Source organism: Peromyscus leucopus, chromosome 14 (genome assembly GCF_004664715.2).
Source record: "Peromyscus leucopus breed LL Stock chromosome 14, UCI_PerLeu_2.1, whole genome shotgun sequence".
In the NCBI taxonomy this organism is placed as follows: Eukaryota; Metazoa; Chordata; class Mammalia; order Rodentia; family Cricetidae; genus Peromyscus; species Peromyscus leucopus.
The window spans coordinates 31643291-31663939 of NC_051075.1; the positions used below are offsets into that span (position 1 = coordinate 31643291).

General features: G+C 36.5%; 1 pseudogene; it reads left to right on the plus strand.

Moving 5' to 3' along the window:
* Positions 1 to 13870: 13870 nt before the first annotated feature.
* Positions 13871 to 14042, plus strand: LOC114684802 (annotated as a pseudogene).
* Positions 14043 to 20649: the final 6607 nt, after the last annotated feature.

Genomic DNA, 20649 nt, shown 5'->3' on the forward strand with positions numbered 1-20649 from the left:
AATTCATTTTTTACTGGCCGTATACTGCTGGGAATGCTGCTCACCCTTAGGAGTAGTTTGTTTCTCCACTGAGACTCCCTAGAAGATGACTAAATTTTTATTTACAAGTGATTATCAATCGGAGATTGATTCTTTGCTAGCAATGGGGCATGTTCCTTTATGTTCTCCTTTTAGCTCCCGGAATACATCTGGTACAGACTCATGCAGGCCCTATGTATGCTGCCTCAGGCTCTGTGAATTTGTATGTTTGTCAATCATGTTGTGTTTAGAAGATCTTGTGTCCTTCTTGTCCTTCATACCCTCTAGCTGTTATTCTTTTTTTGTCTCCTCTTTCACAGGATTTCCTGAGTCTGAGGTAAGTGATTTGCGGGAGACATCTGGGTTAGGGTTCAGTGTTTCAATGGCTATCATTCTCTGCTTACCTTCTGGCTGTGGGTCTCTGTATTTGTTCCCATATCCTGCAGGAAGAAGCCTCTCTGATGATGGTTGAGCAAGACACTAATCTCCTTTGCTGGCCAGAGTGCTTGAATCAGATTTTTAAAATATAAATGATTGCTATGCAAGTACTCTAAGTCAGGAAATATGTTATTTATATCATGCAAAATGCTATAGACTGTAAATGCCATCTTTTTATGTATTTGTGTGCGTGTGTGTGTGTGTGTGTGTGTGTGTGTGTGTGTGTGTGTGTGTGTACAAATGCATGCCATATATATGGAGGTAACCACAGGGACCAGAAGATAGTGTTGCATTGCCTGGAACTGTAAATAAAGGCAATTCTTTACCACGGGAACTCAACTCATGTTCTCTGCAAGAGCAGAAAGTAATTTTGACCTGTAATCCATCTTTTTAGCATAAAGTTCGGCAAATTTTAAAGAAGAAAAAAAATAGAGTTCTGGAACAAACTTAAAAGTGTACCTGGAATTTTCTCTTCGGTCCTGCCAAGCTCTGGCAGTCCCTTAGCCCACTTATAAAATAAACATACAGATGCTTATATTATTTAAACTGCTTGGCCATTAGCTCAGGCCTATCATTGTCTATCTCTTACTCTTATATGTAGCCCATTTCTATTAATCTATACTTTGCCACGTGGCTCATGGCTTACTGGTACCTTACATCTTCCTTGTCCTGGCAGCTGCTGCAGGCAATCTCTCTTCCCTTCCTGTTCCCTCAATTCTCCTCTCTGTTAGTCCTGCCTATACTTCCTGTTTGGCTACTGGCCAATCAGTGTTTTATTTATTAACACATTTTCCATACAGAACATCCCACAACATAAACGACTTCATATTAAGCCACTTTTTGGAGCTTCACAAAATATATACATCTGGGTTTTGTTTTCAAACTGCAATCAATGTTTTGCTGTTTGTTTGTTTTCTCCTATCACTCAACCACTGTATAGTTTTAATCAAATTAGCATTACTTTGTGCTATTGCGTTTATCCTTAAAATTAGGTAATTTATAAACTCCTTTTTCCACATCATTCATTCAGTCACTCATTCAATTAAGCATTTATTGGTCATAGTCTGTGGCCAGGTGTGTCCTTGCTTATCCAGATTTACAACTGAAAGGTGTGCTTCTTCCCTTAAGAGGCTTCTGGGGCTGCAGAAGGGACACAATTTAAAAGCCTAATTACAGCGCAGAGCACTAACTGCTACAAAGCTAGTATGTTAGTGGCTTTAATTAGGAAAGCACACTTAATTTGGACACAGTATTTTATACAGAAAAGCTTCCCTGAGGAAGAAGCATTTGAACTGAATATTTGTGGTATCATGTCCACAGACTAGTATCCAGTCCCTAAAGTCAGCTCCCTGATTATAGCACTCAGTGAAGTTTTCCCTTTCTGTCTTAATTGCATCATCAATAGAAATAACCATTGACTCATTTCAAAGCCTATTTTTGGTGTTGAAACATGGACCAAGTCTTATGATACTTTCCTACCCGCTGTTGTCAGAGGCAAAAGATTCAATAATAGGAAGAAATCAAATATATGTATCCATATGGCAAGAAAAAATAGTGAATAAACAAAGAAATTTCTCTGCATCAGGCTAGAAAGTGAATTTGGGGTGAACCAGAATCTCCAAGGTGACGTCAATTTTCTCCTTTGTATTGATCCCCTCATTTGGTGACTGAAGCTCTTTCATTCCTGGACGATGACTTAGAGAGGGAACAACCGGAGAAACAAATAAATAAGAAGAAAGAACTAAAGGCTAAAGGACCCAGGAATAGAAAACCTATGTTCATTGTAAAAGATTATGGATTGTTTGCAATCCTTTCTGTGAGGTAGCTGCATTTCAGAAGATCTGATGTATTAATTGACATCTGCAGCTAATGCCTGACTGTAGTTCATTGACTTTCTTGGCTTCCTGTCTTAAAACATGATAAAAAACCATGAACTGAAGCAAATTGGGGAGGAAAGTGTTTTTGCATCTTAAAGCTTATATTCCATCATCCAATGAAGTCAGGGTAGAAACTTAAGGCAGGAACCTCTAGACAGAAACTAAAGCTGAAGTCACAGAGAGCACGTGCAGCTTATTGGCTTCCTCCTTGTGTCTCAGTTTAAATAATCCTGCTTTTTTTTTGTTGTTATTGTTGCTTTTTTGAGCAAAGGTTTCTCTATGTAGCTTTGTTCCTGTCTTGAAATTCACTCTGTAGCCCAGGCTGGCCTCGAACTCTTAGGGATCTGCCTGGCTCTGCCTTCCGGGTGCTGGTATTAAAGGCATGCACCACCACTGCCCGGCTCAATCCTGCTTTCTTATAGCATCCAAGACCACCTGCCCAAGGGTATCACCATCCACAATGAGCTGGACTCTCTCACATAATCATTAAGACAATACATCATAGGCTTGTCCACAGGCCAGTCTGGTGGGAGCATTTGCTCAACTGAAGTTCCCTCTTCTCAAATAACTCTAGCCTACATCAAGGTGATAAAACACTAGCCAGAATACTCATTAAATGTCAAAAATTACTTGTATATAATTTTTGGGAACCACTACTTGTGGGAGACTATCCGTGCAAGGTAAAGAACTAAATTTAGGACAATGTCATCTTTGTAGACACTAGATCCTAGCCTTTCAGAAACTGATCTCATAGTTTACTTTTCTTACACATTTAAACATAGTAGACTTGTGATCTGTGACCTTTACAATAAGAATGAATTCTATTAGCTGATAAACAAAGCTCAGAGAAAGGGCCAGAGGAAGAATTTGTGATAAGCATAAGAGTATATTCTATTGGTAGATGATGCAAAGTACATGGAGCCTCTTTCATTGGGATATGTTCTACTCACTGCAGGACTAGGACCTAAACATTACTCAGGATATTAGGAGAATTCAAGTGGCTGGCTCCTGCTGGAATAGCAAAGAATCACCAGGTTGATTGACCACTTTTCCCTTTGGCATTCCAGGTAACTGGGAGTTATTCAGCTTCTTCCCTTGAAGAAAATAGGTCCACGTAATTAATAATCATTTCTCCAGTGCTTATTCTAAGTGACGCTTCCTACATATACTCAGGTAGAAAAATATCACGACTTTGTTAATAATTCATGCATGTATATTTGTGTCTGTCTGTGTGTGTCCGTGTCCGTGTCTATGTCCGTGTCCGTGTCCGTGTCCGTGTGTGTGTGTGTGTGTGTGTGTGTGTGTGTGTGTGTGTGTGTTACATATGTCTGCCGGTGCCTGCAGAGGCATATAAAAGGTGTTAGATTCCCTGGAGTTTGAGTTACAAGTAGTTGTATGCTGCCTGATGTGCATTCTAGGAACTGTAACCAAGTCCTCTGCAAGTTTAGCAAGCACTCCTGACCACTGTGCCATCTTCCCAGATCCCTTTTGAGGACATCATTAAACAAGTCTCACAGGCTCTATTTTCAATAGGTATCCTTAATTCAGAATTTGTCAAAATCACTTCTACTTTTCATGGTTGTCTAAATGTCATTAGCACCTCCCTTACATCATTCTTAATGGCTCACACTTGCTCTTGTTGTAGCCACACTTATTCTCTCATGTGCTTCTTTTTCCACAAGTAACCAAAGGAACAATTACTTAAAATAAACAGCCAGACATGACCATGTTCTACATCAACATTTCTAAAAGATTCCCTTCATGATTTACAGTAAAATGTGAAACATGTGCTCTGACTTCATGAGGCCTAGCCCTTCTTTATTCTGTTCTTTCATCTACTGTCCATCCAGTCCATTATTTGCCTCCTAGCCACTTACACACACATACACACACACACACACACACACACACACACACCATACTGTAACAGGGTCCTTTTTGTTGTTCCCTTTGGGGGCAAGGGCCAAGTAGAGGCAGAGTCAAACCACACAGACTCTGGGAGAATGTTGAAATGACAAACTCAGTTTATTCAGGAAGAGGCAAGCCTTATACACCCTCTACCCCACCCTGGGGTGGGGGAAGTCTGATGAATATGCATCAACTGGTGTGACATGGCTGTCTCTCATTGGTCCAGGTCATCTCCAGATCATGTTTCAGCTGCTGTTGCTAAGACCATCAGGCAGACCCAGGCTGGCTCTCAGAAAGTATCTTTTTTACTTGTTTGGGCCTTTGGCCCTCAAGTCCATTAGGGATGAATCATCCCACAACATACAAATAGAATCTTTAAATGTTTTATCGCAGTATTTGATCACTTCCACTAACTCTCATAGAAGCCTGATCACCACAGTCAAGAATATTCAATAACATTCTCATGTTCTTTCTTGCATTTATTTTCCATTCTATATCCATGCACTGAAAGTCAAATTAAAAGTACATAATTATCACCACTTTAAAGACATGGGTTGATTAAAATTTAAGATCAGAATATTTAATCTGCAGAGTCCTCTTTGACTTCTTGGTGCAGAGAGAGTCTGGCTTTCATTATTAGATTCTAGAAAGTTAATGTAAATCCTATGGGAGCTTCTAGACCTGGTGAGGAAGAGGCTCTGATGTTCTAGGTGTAATTTGCAACTATTTACTAAGTGAAATCACATTATTTTGGCATTTTAATGCCTACAATATCTGCATTGGTGTGAAGAAGCTGAAATACACCCTTATTATTAATCATCAACTCCTAATCATTATTCATGTACAGCAACAAGGACAAAAAAGTTTCTGGAACTGAACAAAAATGTCCTATGAATTTTCAAGCTTTTGAAAGTTTTATTTTATTTCTCTCAAGTCTTTATGCATTTCCCACTGTCCTTGAGTTGTGAGTTGGCTGCTAGATCACCCATATAATCCTATTCTTAAACTTTCTCAGGACCCCACAGCTAGGACTCATAGCTATCTTATCTTGTGTTTAATAAGAAGATGTATGTATGTCTCTATATCTAGATCTTGATATCTTTTTACCAAAGATATATGTATACTTTTGCCTCTGAATTTACATAGATAGAATGTTTGATTTGCTCACTTTGGATTCTCTAATAGAAATACAGATAAGTAATTTTGTCAATTGAAAAATAAAAACAAAGTAATCATGCATGTGGAGAAAAGAAACAAGAAATAAGATGAGAGATATTTGCCATTACTGAGCCCATTTGATACCTTAAAGCTTCAACCTCACATTATTTTAATAATTCAGACTCTTTAAATTTGATTTTAATAGTGGAATAAATACTTTAATGTCCTTTTTACTGGAAAGGAAAATAAATGCATTTTTCCCCATTGTAGCACTATTCCATTTTTATTTTTTTTTAGGGTTTTTTTTTTTTTTTTGGTTGGTTGGTTTGTGGTTTTTTTTTTTTTTTTTTTTTTGTTTTTTTTTTTTTTTTTTTTGGTAGATTTCCTTCTGAACAGGTCATCCAAGAGCATAGTAATGAGACTTGAAATCCAACTTCATTAAAGCAGTAATGTCAGCTGTAAGGGAAGATGCAGGTCTCATTATGCTTCCTGTTCAAGATGACCTTCCTAAAACTCCAATTTTACTTTTATATTTTCACATATATAAGGTATAAAAATTCACATACTGAAAAAAAAAATTCCAGCGTTAGAGCAAAATAGCTCTTTGGGCTGTACAAAAAGAACATGCAACCTCACATCCATTTCAGGCTTACTTTTCAACTCCTTTTCAAAACCCTCACCACATCAAAGATCAAAACTGGCCTTTGAAATGAAGTCCATAGCACGCAGAGCACAGTTCTCTGTGCATCCTCAGAAGATTCTTATTTATTTGTCTCTAACAAATTAGTGCTAAGAAGTGCTTCATCTCTTCCTCCCCATCATTCTTCATTTGTTTCTAACCTTGAATTTCCCAGCTCTCTGCCATAAATGTCTAAAGGAAGCATGCATTACGAGTGGACTATTTCTTCTTTTCACTCTGTAATTGTTGACCTTTCGTTTCAATGCAAGCTCTTCTAGTAATGACTGTAATGTCGCTGCATGTGCTTTCCATCAACAGAGGTGTTAGAAACGGCTCACACATTTGCTCTGTCTTCAAAACCACTGACTTTTTCTTCAACCTACAGTAAGTGGATGATTGAAGAATTACTTGTCTTTATCTTTTCCTCTTGTTTTCATCTGTGATGTCTACACTTGTCACATAAAAAAAAAAGGAACATCGATCCCTATGGTCTTCCAAAGGCTCATTCTAGTCTGTTAATCCTTTTCTTTCCATAGAACTGTTTCTAAAATCGCTGTAAAAGCAAAAGCACAAAATAGTGCATTTTTCAAAAAATGACATATATTTACCAAATTAACTTTAGTTTTTCTTTCCTATTTTTACCAGCCAATGAAATCATAATACTAGTATATTTTAGTAGTGCATTTGATGCAAGTTTCTTGTTTTCTTTTTTTAAAGAACGTTTTATTCATTTTACAAACCAATCACAGATCCCTCTCTTTCCTCTTCCCACCACTTCAGCTTCTTTCCCTGTAGCTGGAGTTTTCTCCAGTCCTGCCTGGCCCACAGTCAGGACAAATCTCTCTCACTCACCAGTCCTGCAGCCACTCAGACCCAACCAAGTAGACACACAGAGACTTATATTTCTTATAAACTGTATGGCTGTGGCAGGCTTCTTGCTAACTGTTCTTATATCTTAAATCAATCCACTTCTATTAATCTATAAGTTGCCATGTGACTTGTGGCTTACCGGTACCTTAACATCTTCTCATAGCAGTGGCTGGCAGCATCTCTCTGCCTCAGCCTTCCTGTTCCCACAATTCTCTTCTCTCCTTGTCCTGCCTATACTACCTGCCTGGCTATTGGCCAATCAGTGTTTTATATATTTACCAATCAAAGCAACACATTTAACATACAGAACATCCCACAGAATTTCCCCAACCCACCTCCCATTCCCTCCTACAAGAAGCTAAGGCCTATCATGGGGAGTCAGCAGAGCCTGTTACATTCAATAGAGGGAAGTTCAAGACCCTCCTCCCCCCACCTCAAGTATGTACAACATTTCCCACCATAGTAGTGGGCTCCAAAAAGCCATCTCATGTACCAGGGATAGATCCTAGTTCTACTGCCTGGGGAGGGGGGGAAGATCAAGCTACACAACTGACTCACTTATGCAGAGAAACTAGTCCAGAACCTTTGAGGCTCCACAGGTATTGATTTAAATTTCATGAGTTCCCACTAGTTTGTTTTGGTTCTCTCTGTAGGTTTCCCCATCATTATTTTGATGCCCCTTGCTCATAGAATCCCTCTTCACTCTCTTCAACTGGACTCCTGGAGCTCGGCCTAGTGTTTGACTATGGATCTCTGCATCTGCTTCTGTCAGTTACTGGAGAAAGACTCTGTGATGACAGTTAGGATATTCACCAATCTGATTACTGGGGTAAGCCAGTTCAGGCACCCTCTCCACTATTTCTAGTAATCTATGCTGGGGTCATCCTTGTGGATGCCTGGAAACTTCACTAGCACCCTTCTAATCCATCATTTCTATACTTTACCTCCCTCTTTTTCCTTTAGAAAGTAATCCCTGATCAAATCCTCTTTGTTTAGCTTTTTCCATTATAATGAACAGTAACCATTTGGGACCAAGCCCTCTAAATGATGACAAACATCCATAACCTACCAAATGACCAGAGCCAGCCACCAATTTCTTGGGAATGTGGGTGTTGTGTTCTCTACACTGCTTCCTTTTGTCTGTGGGTAACAGTATCTTTAGAGAACCTGAGGACATTGAGATAATGTTTAAGTACTGGGAAAACCAGCCATATCATTTGCTGTTCAGTCTCTGTAAAATAGTAAAGCACAAGGCTTATCTGTAGTCCTGGCTAGAACATTTTGTGATGCTGCACCATCTCATCCAGCAGCCTTGAAGTTGTTCAGGGTGCAGAACTCCGAGAAAACTGCAACAGAGGCACTCTGAGAGGCTGGATCACCTAGGTCACCTGTTTTCATTGGTACCTTGTCCCCTTGCTCTGAAAATAAACAAACTTTCAAAGGTAACATACATATCTGCATTAATACAAGTATTGACTGTGTATTGTACACAAGCCAGCCAAAGATGATTTTTTTTGTTTTATGTTTGAGCAGGTAAAATATACATCATCTGTCTTGTAGTTTTTCTAGGTTTATGCCTTTATGTCTGTAGCCAAGATTTTCAGGGGTCTCCCCTACCAAACCTGATCTCTATCAACCTTGAGTGAATAACAGCCCTTAATTTTCTGTGGAAACAAAAGCATAACATCTCCCCAAAAGCATTTCATTTTCTGCTGTCCATTTTAAAGTTAAGACATCCCTAAAGTAATTTAGCAGTCCCTCTTACAATCCCATCTCTCTCTCAGCAGCTGTCATTCATTCACTCATCAGAAATCAAAAATTCAAAGTCAACAAGGTACCATATAGGATCCAGACTCTGTATATTTCCCATCTTTACAGGGCTTATCCATTTTATATTATTTTATTTTCTCCTTAACAACTTTATCTTAGTATTTATAAACTATGTTTTCTCTATGACTGTCTATACCCATTTTCTTTTCTTTTTTAAAACTATGCATATTTTTTAAACAAACTTTTACCTGTTTAGAGGATTTTGTTTTGTTTTGTTTTGTTTTTTCCCAATCTTGATCCATCTTTAGTGAGCACCTGCACTATTCTCTAATCACACGAAACAAATCTCAAACTGACATGTCAGCTGCCATGTGGCTTAGCTTAGTGAATGGCACTGGTTCACAGCACTGGCAGCAGGCACCAGCCCACAGGCTACAGCCAGTAGCTGTGCCTGTGTATGCTACCAAGCCCCAGGCTGCCTGAGAGACTGGAGAACTAGGAAGCTACCTCCTGCTCCTTGTTCAGAAATTTTCTTAGCTTTCTCAGGCCCTATGTTTGAATATTCATGCCCCCACATCAGAAACCATATGTAAACGGATTTTTCTTTGGGCCACCAGCTCGCTCTCTCTCTCTCTCTCTCTCTCTCTCTCTCTCTCTCTCTCTCTCTCTCTCTCTCTCTCTCACACACACACACACACACACACACACACACACACACACAATGACATGGAGACTTCTTATTATTATGAAAGCTCACCCTTAGCTTAGGCTTGTTTCTAACTAGTTTGTTTAGCTTAAATTAATAATTTCTATTAATCAACGTGCTGCCACTTAGCTTGTGGCTTTTACCTCTCTTCTATGTCCTGATTCCTTTCTGTCCTCTCTGGCACCTCTTTTGCACTTAGATGCATCTCCTCTTTCTCTCTCTCTGCCAAGAAGTCCTGCCTAATCTCTTCCTGTGTAGCTATTGGCCATTCAGCTCTATATTAAATCAGTCAGAAGGCATCTTGGCAAAGATACATCTTCACAGTGTACAAAACATTATTCCTTAATAACATTTTGTAAAAGCAACTGTACTCTAATTAAGACTTGATACCCCTGGTTTCATACTAATAAGCAAAGTGACTTTGATTATGCCTATCCCTAGGAAGATAAGCAATTATTCAACTTCTCCCCACAATACACTGCTTCAAATTTCCATAAGCATCTCAGTAAATTTCACAGGGAAGCAAAGGCTCTGATTTGATTTGCTTGAGACCCAACTTGTGATCCTTTGAAATGAATAGAGGTCATGAGAATGAGCTGTGCAGAGAAAAAAAAAAAAGACACATGGAATCTGTGACTACAAGTGCACTGTGCCCAAAGGACCAGTCATTAATCAGATTTAAAAATACATAGATTATTCCTAATGTTCAATTTATACCTAAAGAATACAGGAACATAGATAGTGCCCTACACTTTTATAATAACAAACACTTGAAGTTTTCAATGTGACAAAGATGACCATTTCTAGCTGATGGAAATGATAAAACCAAGAAGATTACTCCTACTGTGTAATAATTTGGGTGAAACCACCCCAACTTTGCCTTTCAGTGAATTGTGGTAAATATGCCATCTTACTTGTATTCTTTCAACTTTGTGACATCATGTCATTATTCCAGCCATGTCAATTTTTTTTCATGTTATCTGGCCTTTTATTTTTGGTTATACTCAGAAACAAAGACAATTAAATGTATCCTGACATCGTTGTGAATATTTTGTTTAAATGAATGGTTGCAGCTTAATGTTATTTTCCTCTAAAATATATAAAAAGGAGAAAATATATGAAGATTTGTGAACTTTAAATTTAATTTGTTCAACAAATGCTTAGTCTATTACCTTCAATAATAATAATAATTGGGGCTAGAGAGATGGCTCAGCCATCAATAGCCAGCTGATTTTCAGCACCCATATGGCTACTCATACTGTCTGCAACTCCAGTTTAGGGAATCCAACAGTCTCTTCTGGGCCCTGTAAGTACCAAGCATGCTTTTGATGCAATAGACTTACATGGAGGGAAAGAAATACCCATTTACATTAGAAATAGGAATAATAATCACACCACTCTCTCATCATCAGATTGTGATATCACATTTCCAAACAGTAGTTTAAATTATTAGCAGTGAAGCCTTCGCTTACAGAACTTTTTATTTTATTTTATTTTACTTGTGTTTGTGTCCACATGTGTGCATGCAGGTGCTCACTCCTCTGTCATGGTCTTGATTTCTGTTCAAGTTGAGAATCCAGTTGTAAATTACCTGTTCATGTGGCTCATCAGAAGATTAATGATGCTACATGATGTGTAAGGCTTCTATCTATATTCTTATTTGGAGCCAGTGCTCCTGTGTTGAATATCCTTTTTGTCCTTTAAGTGAATGCAGTATTTCTAACCAGTTAAACTGTTGACACTCTAATAGCTGAGAAGCACCCTTCATTTTTCACAATTGAACTGTATATATTTGCTTTTTAATGTTATTTTTTCCTGTGGTCATGAAAATATTGTTGATGACACTTCACATCCAGGAGCCTTCAACTTTTAATACCATTTAAACTAATGAAAGCATCACTTTTGCTTTTTTAAATGAAAAGTAAAGCTCTAATTTCACTTCTTATTTGAATTATATGCTATTTTAAGTCACTTTTTAAAAATCTGGTCCATTTATTTCTGCTCTGAATTTTACTATATCTTTCCCTCTTCTGGTTTTAGCTTGAGTTTATTCTTATTTCCCTCACCCTACTGAGATACAATGTTAGTTTTTTGGAGGTCTTTCTATTCTTTGGTATCATTATGTACTACAGTGACATTTCTCTCCACATGGTTTCCCTATGCCTCATGAGTTTTAAATATTGCATTTCTATTTTGAATTTTCTCAAGATTTTACTGATTCGTCTAGGACAAACTACTTAATTCCTTATATTTTTGTACAGTTCCTATTATGTTCTTCTTATTAGTTCCCAGGTTTGTTCCACTTTAGTCAGAAATTCCTTGTTATGAATTCACTTACTTTGTTAAAAATTGATTGGTTGCACAATGTATACTTTATTCTGGAGTCTATTGTACAAAATACAAAAGGCCATGTGATATTATTATTACCAAATTACACCAACAAATTAAGAAAAGATGTAAAAATGAATTCTTTGATATATATATATGCTCTCTTAATGTTGGATCACAAAGAAATAGAAATGTCATGACTTAATTTGTAAATATTTAAAACACTAATGTTATTTTCAAAGTATTTAAACAAATCTAAGAGTGAGAATTCTTTCAAATTTATTCTTTGAGGCTAATGGACACTTAAACCAAACATGCACAAAGAGAAATAAAACAAAACAAAAAGAAAACCATTAATCAAATATTCTTAAAGATTTTTAAAAAATTTCTAAAAGCACTAGAAAACCATATAAAAGTGTCATATTAAAAGAAAAATTTACCATGATAAAAGGTGACACTGTTGAGAAAGAAGAGTGAGTCAACATAGATAAAAATATTTATCATACATCATCACATAGGATAACTTGCAGGAAACAAATGAGTATTTTAGCAAATTCAGAAAAAGGCACTTTATAAATTTCAACAAATTAGATATAGAAGGAAAACATCTTAACAGAATAAAAGATAGTACCTATGAGAATCTCACAGCTAAAATCACATGGATGGGCAAAAGTTATAAGCTTTTCTAAAATTTGGATCAAGATAAGGATGTCCACTTTTCCCACTGCTTTGCCATGCAGGACAGGAAAACATAACTGAAACTAGTAGACAAGAAAAAGAAACAATGGACATCAATTAAGGAAGGAAAATTAAAAATTTTCTTTCAGATACTTGCAGACAACATTTTCCCCAAAAAGTACTAAAATTATAAATAAATTCAATACAGACAGAGGATGTAAAATCAACACATATAAACAAGCAGTGCATCTTACAGGCAATAATGAACTTTCTGAAAACTATTATGAAAATAGTTCCATTGATATTGGCTTTCCAAAACTTAATTTCTGGAAATAAACACTTAGTAATAAAATTAAATAAAGAAGTAAAATGTTTAAGAAACAAGATTAAAAATTAAATAGGAAAAAGAGTGAAAACTATGCTCCGTGTTCACGAATTTGAAGTACATACCTTGTTAGTGTATTATAAATCTCCAACATGATTATACATTTACTAAATATATCATAATACTAGTATAATATTGCAATGAGTTGTTTCATCTTGAATTCATGTAAAACTGCAAATGAAACCAAATAGCCAAATCATTGCAAAGAAAAGAAGATAAATGGGGGGGCATCACAATCCCTTATATTAGAATCAGAGCAAAAGTACAGTAGCCTGAACAGCATATATGCACATCTATGAAGTAAAATGGGACCCTAACAAAATTGTAACTATAAAATTATTAATTTTTTATTTTAATGTTTTTATTTGAAAATTGTATACATGTTTACAATGTTTTTGGATCATATTTATCATACACACACACACACACACACACACACACACACACACATAAATCACTTCCAGCTCCCCAAGGATTCCTTTAATTCACATTTTTGTTCCAACTTCATGTCCTCCTTTTTTATAATCTTCTGTTTTTCTTTACAACCTAGTGAGTTTGATTAATGCTGTTAATATGCGTACAGGTATAGTGCTATCCACAACAGTATGGTCAACCTACCACAGGCCATACCTCTAAAGAAAAATGACTCTCCCTCCTCCTCCACTGTCAATTGTTTATACCTCCTCAGTTAGAGGTGGAGACTTATGCCATCTTCTCCCTTCCATTCTGGAATGTTGACTGGCTTGATCTTATGTAGGTCTTGTGCAGGCAACCTCAGATACTATGAGTTCATTAGTGCGATGGACCTATCATGTCAATAAGACATTGTTTCATTGTAGGACCAGAGTCCTCACTGATCTCTGATTCTTACAGTCTCTCGCCTTCTTCTTCTATATGCTCTTGGAACCTTTGGGAAAGCAGGCTGAGCACTCTATATACAATTTTTCTCTGCACTTTGACAAGTTGTCTGTGGGTGAACTACCTTCCACTCACAGAGATGTTTCTCTGATAAAAATAACAGTGCACAAATATATGATCTTAGAAATATGTATCTAATCGCTTCTCGGCCTTTTGGCTAAGATCAAGTGTAGTATCTGTTCTTATCAGTTTAATATCTGATACGTCCTCTATCTGAGGACAATATATTAATTGAAACCTGGGACTTATGCAGGGACGCTTGGCTCAATCTGGGAGGAGGGGACTGGACCTGCCTGGATTGAGTCTATCAGGTTGATCTCAGTCCTTGGGGGAGACCTTGATCTGGGGGGTGGGCTGGGGGGAAGGGGAGGGGGACAGGAAGGGAGAGAACAAGGGAATCTGTGACTATTATGTAGAACTGAATAGTATTGTAAAATAATAAAAAAAAGAAATATGAATCTAGGAAGCAGTTTATTAAATGAGTCCATTCAACTAATTAATAATATCAAGTTCTTACCTAGGAACTATGAGCATACAGACCATGGATTCTTTACTAGATTTTCAATAGCAGTCACGAGTTTCCACCTGGATATAGGGACATAAATCCAATCTAAAAGTATAGGTTGCTCCCATAACATATATACACTATGGATAAAATTTACTCAATGAATAGTTACTGTAATTCTATCTCACAGAGTTCACAGCTAGGTAAGTCTATGGGATGGCTATTCCTAGCAGTTTTCTAAGTACCTATAGCACTATGGAAGCTAACCATCAGGGATGAAGTTTGGAGGTCTGTAGCAATTTGATTTCATCATGTCTTGTGACAAAATATTTTTTTATTTTAATTTCTAAGTATCTTGTGTCGATCTTCAGCAATATGGTTTTACCATGAAGTTCTGAAGGGCAAGCAAGAGCAATAAGTAATAGTTATTGTTTGGGGGGTCTTTAGGTATCTCCTGGATCAGCCATTCGGGGGAAGCATCTTAAACTTGGCACTGGCCTTTATATTTAATGCTGAACTCATGTTGTGTAATAAAGTTTAAATCCTCTCCCAACTTACTTATTTACAGTCCCACCATCTTCTTCCAATGCAAATCTCTCCCTTTAATTCTCCCTTCCCCTTTCATATCAACTGTTTTTTGTTTGTTTGTTTGTTTTATTTCTGACTTCCTAACAGTCTTTCTTTTCCACAAGGACCCGTTTTCAGTGTTCATGCTTCCATAGGTAATTAAAGCTGAGGATGAAAGTCTAGAAATTCAAGGCAAAGATCTATAAATGAGAACAAAATGTCTTATTTAATTTATCTTGTCTGGGTTACCTCACTCTGTTGCTGGAGGGCTTCTCTCCAGGTTCCACCAAACCCCACAGTCCCACAATCCACGTATAAAATAATCACTCAGACACTTATATTACTTATAAACTGTATGGCCATGGCAGGCTTCTTGCTAACTGTTCTTATATCTTAAATTAACCCATTTCTATAAATCTATACCTTGCCACATGGCTGGTGGCTTACTGTTGTCTTTACATGCTGCTTGTCCTGGCAGTGGCTGCAGTGTCTCTCTCCCCTTCTTTCTGTTTCCCCAATTCTCCTCTCTCCTTGTCCCTCCTACACTTCCTGTCTGGTCTCTGGCCATCAGTGTTTTATTTATATAGAGTGATATCCACAGCATCACTCAGTATAACTTTTTCCAGTTATATTACTTGCAATCTTCACCATTTTAATTTTATTTACAGTTTTATAAAATAGCCAAATGATTTTCAAGAGTCACCAAGAATACATATGTAGATGAATTTCTAAATGGTCTTATTAAATAAAACACATGAAGCCAAACATAAGGGTGAAAACCTTAAAGAGATCAGGGAAATGGGGAAAGTCACCAGCCAACCTTTCCTCACCAGCTCTGCAGCTTTCAAATGCAAGTTACTACTTCCTGTCTACCCACATCTCTCTGCCTTGCTTTTCTGCCATCTGATTTGCTCTCTCCATTCAGCTACATCACTTCCTCTTCCTACCCAGCTCTGTCACTTACTGTCTGTCTGTACAGATCTCCAGACCTCCATGAGTAACTAGTTTTGTTATTTAAGGCATGTGCCACCACACCTGCCTCTGTTTCCAGTGTGGCCTTGAACACACAGAGACCCTGCCTGCCAAGTGATAGGATTAAGGGCATTGCTACTGTTGCCTGACATCTTTGTTTACTTAAAATGGCTTGCAATTTCCTTTGATCTACAGGCAAGCTTTGCTTATTAAAGCACAAATAAAATATCAGCAATACATATTTAAAAAATCAAACAAACACGTTACTCAATTAATGGTGCTAAGAACTGAAAAGGCACATGTAGGTCTATATCAAGCCTCTCACCTTAAACAAAATCAGTTCATCATCGATTATAAGGAAATTCAAAGCCAACTTTATTATTTATATTCCACCTATGATACCAGACCTGATTTTCTTCAATGATGGGTTGCAACCTGTAAACATGAAATGAATGAACATTTTACTCCCCAAGTTGTTCTTGATCAATGGTTTTTTGTTTGTTTGTTTTGTTTTGTAGTAACAGAAAAACAGACTAAGATATGAAATTACAAAGGTTATCAACTTAAACTATTTGCAATGGCAAAAAACAAAAAGAAAAAGAGATGACTAATGATAATGGAGATGTTGATAAAGAGTAACTCATAGTTACTACTTGTAGAAATGACAATTAGTAAGCTATCATTGAAAATTAAATGGATATTTATAAAAGATAAACAGAATTAAGTATGATCCACATGAGACAAAAGATGACTAAGTTTAGGTTAGTGAAACAAATTTAAACTGAGATCATACCAGCTTCAAACCTTTATGGAACAATTGTGGGAATTATGTGTAGTGAAATATTCCAGGTTTTTTGAGATACAATGCAAAAAGTGCATTGGAAATCGATAGGGCTGGTAGGATATGGCCTTACTGAGAATTCTTTACTCATTCTATCCCTTAGGATGCATGGAAATGATTCCAAAATTGCCCGAGGTCACTTCTATGGCTTGTGGAAATCTTTTATTAATTTTTCCTTTATGGACAGTGCCTCTTTCTTCATGCCTATCATTAGGAACACTTGACCTTTCCTAGGGATGCACTGCTGCTGTCCAGGCAATAATAAAATGCTGAGCAAAATGAGGATTATATACAATATTAGGACAGCACAGAATCTGTGGTTCTTACATCCTTACAAGGAAATAAAGTATCAAACTCTCATTCTACTGCATTGGCAAAATTATGAGCATTCAATGGACAATGTATCAAAAAGTCCTTTAATATATGGCTTAATACCTTTAGCTGAATATAGATTTACCCTTCAACATGAATTTCCGAGATATAAGCCAGAACTTTTTTTTAATTTGATGGAGAATCTCTGAGGTCATGGAGTTTTTAATTATTTGTCATGTCACATTAAATAATGTCACTGTGTACAGCTGGTAGTAATAGGACTACACTGTTTTGACAAATTGTACTCATCTGTTCTGTCTTTTGCTTTATGCTAAATTCCTTATGCCACTTAGTCTTCTAAGTATAATTGTCCTTGTGAATTACTGGATTTTAATGTGAAGCTTTCTTTGTGTCCACAAAATGAAATTCCCATTTATTACATGTCTCCCTTAAATGTCCTCATAATTTTTGGCTTGATCAGAGAGTCATAATGACTGATATTCCCCACTGTTCTGAGTGCTCCTGCCTGATAATTGACCACAGTGGGAGGTACTTACAATGGCTATCAGTTCAAGAACAATTAATGTGCAGTAAAGCTTACAAAGGACACAACATGTCTGGAAGGAAGTTTTAGATCAATACAGCTTTTAAGATCTAAATTATGGAGGAGAGAAGGAACACTCATGAAGAGAGAATGCTTGGTCATGTACAAACAAGTATTTACATCATCATAACATGAGCATTACAACAATGTTAGCACAGGAGGAAATCCTGGTTTAATTTCAGAAAAGTGTTTTTAGTAATGTATAACACAGAATAGAATGTTTGCAGAGTTGGCAACACTGTGATGACAAGTAGCATTCGAATAAGAAATGAGCCCAAGTATCCGTGTGTTAAAGGCTTAGTTGGGGCTTTAGGGGAGTGATTGGATTATAAGAGCTCTTATGTTAGTACTAGATTAATCCAGTGATGCATTCATAAACTCCTGGCATTTTGTGCAGTGATTAAAACTAGAATATGGGTACTGGTAGAAATAATCAGCTCATGGGGGCCGTGTCTTTAGAGGGTACATCTGGTCCCTGGGCTCATTCAGGCTCTCATTACTAGTCATCATGGGATGAAAAGACTTCATCTATGGCTGATTGTTGTGTCCCCACTTCAGGCTTAAAACGATGGAACTGGACAGTGATGGATTCAAACCTCGAAAAGTGTGAGCTCAAATAAATCTTTTTTAAGTTGATTTTTTTTCTCTTTCAGAGGTTTTGTTATAATGTCAAAAGTTGACTAATGCAATAACTGAAAATAATTACACTAAGTAAAGCTTCAATCCTTTGTCTATACCACGGATTGTTCTTAGAGAATTTTGTTTTGCCAGCCAAATGAATTTCTATTAAAAGGTATTCAAGAACTAAAAAAGAAGGGAAGAAACTGAAGGTAAAAATTACAGATTTGATTCAATCAAGTTAAAACTAACTTTAAAAATTTAAGTGTGACAATTTTTGTATTGAAAATAGTGATATTTTGTATAACAATTGGAACATAACGATTTCACTTTTCAATATACTAGGCAACATTGAAGACATCAATTTTCTCAAAATATTTTATTGCAGGGTTCTTTTGGAGTGTATTAAATACTACTTACTTAAAGTCTTATAGTGTTTCTTTAAACTCTGCTCCTGTTTCACTAAAACCCATTTTAAAATAAGTAATCATGAAAGATTTCTCCAATCAACTAGATTGCTTCAGAGTTAGAATAGTTATTTTATTGTTTTGTTTCCTTGATGCTATTACACATAATAAATCCCACACCTTTTTTTTCAGGGATAAGATTATTTTGTCAATACATATCACTCATCTTTGAACAACAGTACTAGTCTTGACACTTACTTGAAAAAACACATATCTCTTATACTTAAAAAATATTAAGAATATTAAAGTGTTTACTATGAAATTCATTTTGTACCCTACAGAATTTTTTTTCAATTTATTAACTAGGCTACCTACATACTCTATTACAACATTAGTATATGAAATAATCTCAGATTACTTAACTTGAACATATTTGAGGAGATATAAAATGCAGGGTTCTTTTAAATATAGGAAGTTTGGGCTATTTTTTTAAATCAGTGTTTTTGCTGATTTTTTTAAAGGAACAATTGTAAAGTCTGGAAGCTGCACCTGTGTGTGTGTTTGTATGATAGGACGAGCAATGGAGCAGCCTAAGCTGAGAAGCACTAAAACATTGTTCTTTACTCATGAACTTTTTCAGGAAATCTAATATAATAAGATGAATCCTTCCCTAGTTTTTCTTTCCTGAAACTTCGATATAAATAATGTTATTCAGGAAACCCTCACTTAAGAACATTAGTCATTTCTATTATGCAATCTAAAAGACATGTATGTACAAGTACTACTAAGTTAAATATGGAAGAAAATATTATAAAAGCCAGATGACAGAAATACTTTAATGTTTCTCATTTTGTAGATTGTGGAAGTGTTCAGACATATCCATCTATATTTATAGAACGTTTTCTGAAGTACCCGCTTGGAATTAGGTCAAGTATCTGAAGAATGCTTCAGTAGATCACATTGAAATTACCCTGAAATTACAACTGAGTGATCACAAAAGTCTCATTTGAGTTATGCAATCATAAAACTTTTATAACTACTATTACTTAATAATTATCAAGATTATATATGTTGCACAGACATAATAATTATGTTAGTACTGTTTCATACTATCATACAGCTAGCAATTAATTTTAAAAAATTGCAAATTAAAGTGTAGCCAGAGTTTCTCTGTGTCCCGCCCAGCCCCATGGTTAGGACAAATCTCTCCCACCTGTGGTCCACAGCCCAACCCCTTATAAAATTACTCAGATGCTTATATTAATTACAAACTGAATGGTCTATGGCTTGAGCTTCTTACTCTATGGCTCTTTTATCTTAAATTAACCCATCCCTATTAATCTATATGTTGCCATGTGGCAATGACATTACCAATCAGCTGACATCTTGTTGCTCCTTGGGTGGCAGCTGACTTCTCTCCCAACTCTGCCCTTCTCTCTGTATCTCTGCTTGGATTTCCCGCCTGGCTCTAAGCTTTCTTGCCATAGGCCAAAACAGCTTTATTTATTATCCAGTGGAAGCCACACATATTTACAGCATAGAGAAAGATATCCTACAACATTAAGATAACATAAAAAATAGTTTACCTTCTCTGACTAGTTTTGAATTAATCTTAAGAGAAGGTAAACTATTTTTTTATGTTATCTTAATGTTGTGGGATGTCTTTCTCTATGCTGTAAAAAACTAGTCAGAGCGTGATTGCAGGATGTTTGTATGTACACAGTTTTCTACTTCCTGTTTTCTTATCCCTTATGTAATTCCTGCTACCAGAGTGTGTGTAAAAATTCCCCTCTAATCAATAAGATGTGACAAAGGGAAGCGCATATGGAAGATGCAAATAAATTCTCTAGTCAGTTGATAAGCATTAATTGAAAAGGAGATTATCCAGGTGGTTCTAACCTGATTAAGTAATGCATCAAAGTCAGACCAGCTAATACAGTCACTCTTGGTATTCTCAAAGAAACAATTTGCTTTGAGTTACATAGCTTTAGGCTGCTCTTAGAAAAGCATGTTTCAGAGTGGGATTGCTGAGTCTTGAAGCGGATCAATTCCCAGTCAATGAAATGATTCCCAATAATATTCTGCTGTAC